Source organism: Eumetopias jubatus, unplaced genomic scaffold (assembly GCF_037043125.1).
Source record: "Eumetopias jubatus isolate StellerSeaLion01/CBP00866 unplaced genomic scaffold, mEumJub1_p1.0 scaffold_17, whole genome shotgun sequence".
In the NCBI taxonomy this organism is placed as follows: Eukaryota; Metazoa; Chordata; class Mammalia; order Carnivora; family Otariidae; genus Eumetopias; species Eumetopias jubatus.
Genome location: NW_028274823.1, coordinates 50,862,812 through 50,869,027, shown reverse-complemented (window position 1 = coordinate 50,869,027; position 6,216 = coordinate 50,862,812).

Genomic DNA, 6,216 nt, shown 5'->3' with positions numbered 1-6,216 from the left:
TCTTAAATCTGGGCTGCTGGGCTCCAAGGGCCTCACTCCTTGATGCTAAATACTAAGAAGGAATTGAAGATTGAATCCAGTTCATTTATTCAACCCACTACATGCCAGGCACTGTGCTAAGTCTTGAGGATATAGCAGTGATTGAAACAAACTGAACTACCCATCCTCACGGAGCTTACGTTCTACTGGGGGAGACACAATCAGCAAAATAATTAAAATACACAGGCCAGGGGCGCCTGGGTGGCTCAGTCGTTAAGCGTCTGCCTTTGGCTCGGGTCCTGATCTCAGGGTCCTGGGATGGAGCCCCGCATCGGGCTCCCTTCTCAGCGGGGAGTCTGCTTCTCCCTCTCCCTCTGTCTGTCTCCCCAGTTGTGCTCTCTTTGAAATAAATAAAAATCTTAAAAAAAAAATACACAGGTCCGACGGTGGTTTACAGACTGGGAAATTGGGAGTGAGAGCAGACAACACTGCTAACGCTAGGCGGAAGTGACCACTCGAGTCTTGGCTAGCTCAGCCCAGGACCGTTTCTGCCTGACCAGCAGATTTTTCAGCAATTCCCTGAATCCACACGTACCCTGAGCGTACTTACTGAAGGCTGAATAAATGACTTGAGCAACTGGGAGGCTGGTGTAGTCTACCTGGGGAGTTTGGTTAATGTTATTCCTAATGCCAACCTTGGGCTGCTCCCAGACTTGCATGTGGTGAATTGCTCAGGCCTTTTCTTTGGTGCTGGAGCCACTGAAAGCTACAGGGGCAGGATTATTCTCACCCCAGCTTCCCCTGGACACAAATCCCTTCTCTAGGAAAGGAGTTTGGAAGCACAGGCCCCAAGCATACAATGTACACAGAGTGTACTCTGTGCCAAAAAGCTGCTGGAGGCCATGAGACTCCATCTTTCTCCATTAGGCTCCCTCTGCCTTTTCAGAGTGTGGATCCACCACCTTCTAATAGGCCTGGGATTTGGGGCCAGGTGAAGAGGCCACAGAAAATGCCTTCTGGACAGTTCAAGCCCCAAGAGGTGTTCACCGGAAAGTTCCCTTGGACCGCGAGTGGGGGAGACGAGTGGCCAGCCTCAGGAGGCGCAGGAGGCTGAGACACTCCCTGGGCCTGGGCTTAGCCCAGATGCCAGTTTGAAGTTTCTAGAGAGGATGCGACTGGTCTCCTGCTGGTGGCCCTCAGCCCTCAAAGGGGCCAGGCTCCCCTTCCACAGGGGCTCTCTGCACTCCAGTCCCTCTGCCCAGAGCCCCCTCCTCTGAGGCTTGCTCAGACCACCGACCAAAGCAGGCCTATACATTCTTTATCACTGTACTTCTTCCTTGGCTCTTAGCACAGGGTGTAATTGCATACTGGTTACACGCTCTTTCACTAACTTGTGCTTTCCAATCTCAGTGAGAGCCACAAGCCACATGTGGCTCTTGGGCACGTGGACCTTGAGATGCGCTGTGAAGTATAAAACATACCCTGGATTTTCAAAACTCAGTGTGAAGCATGTAAAACATCTCATTCATAATTTTTATACTGATTACACACTGCAATGATATTTTGGACGTGAATTAAAAAAATATATTGTTGACATTAAGCTTACATTTTTTTTTAATGTATGGATGCTAGAACATTTACAGTTACACACATTTCTGATGGACAGTTCTGTGACAAAAATTAAATCCACAAGGGGCCATGGAAATTTTGTCCACACCTTATACCCAGCACCTGGTGGTAGGGGAGCAACAGTCAGGGTTATTTATTGAATGTGTTTGACAGTTACATTTTCCATCAGCCCAGAAACATTTTGAACAGCCTGCTAAGGGAATGTGTAATTTAAATGTCAGTTTATTTGACAGATGTTGGCGGGGATGCGGAGAAAGGGGAACCCTCCTACACTGTTGGTGGGAATGCAAGCTGGTGCAACCACTCTGGAAAACAGTATGGAGGTTCCTCAAACAGTTGAAAATAGAGCTACCATACGATCCAGCAATTGCACTACTGGGTATTTACCCCAAAGATACAAATGTAGGGATCCGAAGGGGTATGTGCACCCCGATGTTTATAGCAGCAATGTCCACAATAGCCAAACTGTGGAAAGAGCCAAGATGTCCATCAACAGATGAATGGATAAAGACAATGTGGTATATATACACAAAGGAATATTATGCAGCCATCAAAAGGAATGAGATCTTGCCATTTGCAACGACGTGGATGGAACTGGAGGGTGTTATGCTGAGTGAAATAAGTCAATCAGAGAAAGACATGTATCCTATTACCTCACTGATATGAGGAATTCTTAATCTCAGGAAACAAACTGAGGGTTGCTGGAGTGGGGGGGGTGGGAGGGATGGGGTGGCTGGGTGATAGACATTGGGGAGGGTATGCGCTATGGTGAGCGCTGTGAATTGTGCAAGACTGTGGAATCACAGATCTGTACCTCTGAAACAAATAATGCAACATATGTTAAGAAAAAAGAAAAAGAAGATAGCAGGAGGGGAAGAGTGAAGGGGAGTAAGTCGGAGGGGGAGATGAACCATGAGAGACGATGGACTCTGAAAAACAAACTGAGGGTTCTAGAGGGGAGGGGGGTGGGGGGATGGGTTAGCCTGGTGATGGGTATTAAAGAGGGCACATTCTGTGTGGAGCACTGGGTGTTATGAACAAACAATGAATCATGGAACACTACATCAAGAACTAATGATGTAATGCATGGTGATTAACATAACAATAAAAAATTTAAAAAGTCAGTTTATTAAAAAACAAACAAAAAATGAAGCCAAAAAAACAAACAAAATAAAAAAAACCACCGCCAAGCCAAAACAAAAAGCCTCAGGCATAAATTTGCCAGAAAGGGAAAAGAAAAGTGGGAATGAAGGGGTCAGGGTTTCAGTCCGTTTCTTCTGAGGGGCTCAGGGGGATATTCAGAGCTTTGTCAATCAAAACAACGAACGAACAAAAAGAAACCCCCAAAGGTCCTGATACACCAGAGGCAGACACATGATTATTTCCCACTTCCTGTTCCTCCTTTTTGCTTTGCTAACAGAAGCCCCTACTTTTAGCTAGGCCCATGGCTGCCCAGAACCCCAGTGCCATCTGCCAGCTTCCCTTGGAGCCCGGTTCGGTTAGTTATGGCTGAAGGGATGGAAATAGAAACGTCGCTCAACTTTCAGGAACTTTACTTAAAGGAAAGCGCTATACCTCTCTTTCTCCTTGTCTTCTGGCTAGCATGCTGGGAAATGGAACGGCGGCCCTGGACCATGAGGGGTGACGGGAGCTGGAACCTAGAGCTGGTGGAGGGGGGCCTGGCAGGGCCTGGGTCCGACAGCTCAGTGAAAGTGCCATTTCAGCCCTGTGATGCCCACTACGGTCTTACGTCAGAAGAGAGAATCTTGGAGCTGTAAGGCCATGGCCACGAGAGATTTTGTGGTCACCTTACCCCAGGAACAATGTCCTCCCTGCATCTCTGGCACTTCTTGGCTCTGTGTAACTGGAAGAGACCACTCCACTCCTCTCGGAATGGAGCACTTGAGCACTCGCCAAGAACGAAGGCTGCTTCAAGATGACTTGTTTTCTTTACCATCAGATATTGGCAATACCTTCAGAAGGAATGAAATTAGAAAGGCACAACAGAACATAGTGTGAAAAACACCTCTGTCCTTCAGTCATGTTTCTATTGCCAGAGGCAACCATTATTACCAGTGTGTGGAAGACTTTTAAATAGTAACCTCTCTTTTAAAGAGAAAACTGTCCCAACTCCTGGGATATCCTGTTATACAATAAATCTATATAAATAAATACATCCATATCCACCTCTACAAAAACTCTGAGCTACTACCCACAACTCTTACAATGAAGTCACATTTACTTTATAGCCCAAATTAAAATGTTCAAGCCCTCAGCCACGTGACTGCCAAACGTCCCCTTCCCTAGCTTTTTCTCCCCGGTATGAAATACTTCCCGGATCCAATGATCAAACAGACTGTGGGGCAGAAGCTGTGACTTGAGAGGCTGGATCCCCAAGGCCACAAAGGACAGCTCCATCTGGGTGACTTAAAAGGGTCAGAGTTATGGGCGCTTGAGTGGCTCAGTCAGTTAAGTGGCTGACTCTTGATTTCGGCTTAGGTCATGATCTCAGGGTTGTGAGATTGAGCCCTGGTCCATGCTGAGTGTGGAGCCTGCCTAAGATTCTCTCTCCCTCTGCCCCTCCCCCCACTATGAACAGGCTTGCAGGTGCTCTTAAAAAAAAAAGGGACCAGAGTTTGGTTTTTTTTTTTTTTTAAGATTTTATTTATTTGACAGAGAGAGAGACAGTGAGAGAGGGAACACAAGCAGGGGGAGTGGGAGAGGGAGAAGCAGGCTTCCCGTGGAGCAGGGAGCCCGATGTGGGGCTTGATCCAAGGACTCTGGGATCATGACCTGAACCAAAGGCAAACGCCTAACAACTGAGCCACCCAGGTGCCCTGAGTTTGGGTTTTGGTACTGAATTCTCAGACCATGTTTTCTAGTAAAAGTACTGATGGTCACCGTAACTGCAAACACTTAATGAGTGTGTCCTTTGTGCCAGACACCGTACCTGGATCTTATATGCAAAATCACTCTGAAACTTCACAACGACCCTAGGAGTCAGGTACCACTAAATAGCATTCCTATCTTATGAGGGAGAGGTTAAATCCTTAGTTTAAGGTCACCAGACAGAAAGGGGAAATTGGGATTTGCATTCTGATAGTCTGTTCATAGAAACCAGGCTCTTAACCACAAGCTGACCCTGACCAGAGGGTAAGCCCCATGCACGCAGGGATTTTCTCTGAGGCCCGCACACCACCTGGCACAGAGCAGAAGCTTAGCAAACCTTCATGGACTTAAATGTCTGCTTATGAACACTGAACATGGAACGTGGGGTAAGTATGGGAGCCTCCATTCCCAGTAACTGCAGCCTTATGTCCTCTGCTCAGGGCCCACCCTCTAGAACCCCAGTCCAAAGGATGGAGGCCAATCAGCAGTGTGAAGGGCACTGCAGAGGGGCTGGAACCAGGGGCTGTGCTGGCCGAGAGACCATTCTCTTTGTTCCACTGAGCTGGAGGTGCCAGACCCCCCAAGACCCTCAGTACTGCAGCTGGGACCCTACATGCTGGACACATATTTGCAGGCTTGATCTACCACCTCTTGGCTCTGCCCCTTCTGCTGAAGACTTGTTTTTAGATGCACTGGTATCTGATTTACCGGTTTTATTTACTGCTGCTCTTTTAGTACCTAGAACATTGTAGGCCTTTATTCACTGAACGAACTTCTGAACAGTTAGGCGAGGCACTTGATCCCAGCTAGGTGGTACTTCCAGGAGATACTGCATTGTGTCCCAATGGGTTTGAATTAGCTACACGACGGGGGCGGGGAGGGGCACAGAGCTCACTGCTGACCTCCAGCACCTGAGGGGTGGGCTTGTGGCAGGGGACATTAATTATTGTAGGAGTTGGAGCCCATTCGCATCTCAGTCACCCTTTTTCACAACCCACAGGGATGAACTGCTACTGTTACATGTAGAGTAAGTTTTCCTTATTTCAGTTTTCCTAAAAAAGAAGAATTCTGTCTAGAGGCAGCCAAAATTCAAGAAAAATAATCATTCTATGGTGTCAGTCAGACATGAATCAATGTGAATACACATGGATAAACCCTGAAACAGAGACACAGCACCATGATTTGACTCTGACACAGACACTGGGAGACTCCAGAATGTCTCTCCCACCCCCAAAGCGCTGAACAAGCAGGGGGCTCTCACTGAGTCAATCGCTATTTTAATCCCCTTGTACAAAAGACGTAAAAAGGGCAAAGGACTGGACAGATGACTAGTCAGAATGAATATGAATTTGCTAACAGATGAGACCGTTAAAATGTATTTTTCTTATTTCTTCCCCAACAGGGCCAGAGTAAAATCCCAACCTTCAATGGAGCTTACTGTTGAGAAGACATTGCTCTCTGGATCTGGTGTCTGAGTTCTGTGCTTGCATAAAGCCCAACACCAGGGCAGTAGACCATCCCATCCCATTTGCACACCCAGCTACGGCACACACACAGCAGGGAGCACAGAGCAGGGCTCACCAGGCAACGCTGCCTTGCCAGGGGTCCCGGCAGAGCTCCGAGGACACAGGGTCTTGGCTTGGGGGGGTGCGCTGCTTCACGTAACCCTTCTGTCCACGCAAGGCCACATGCTGATCGACCCCCACCCCCTGCCTGCGC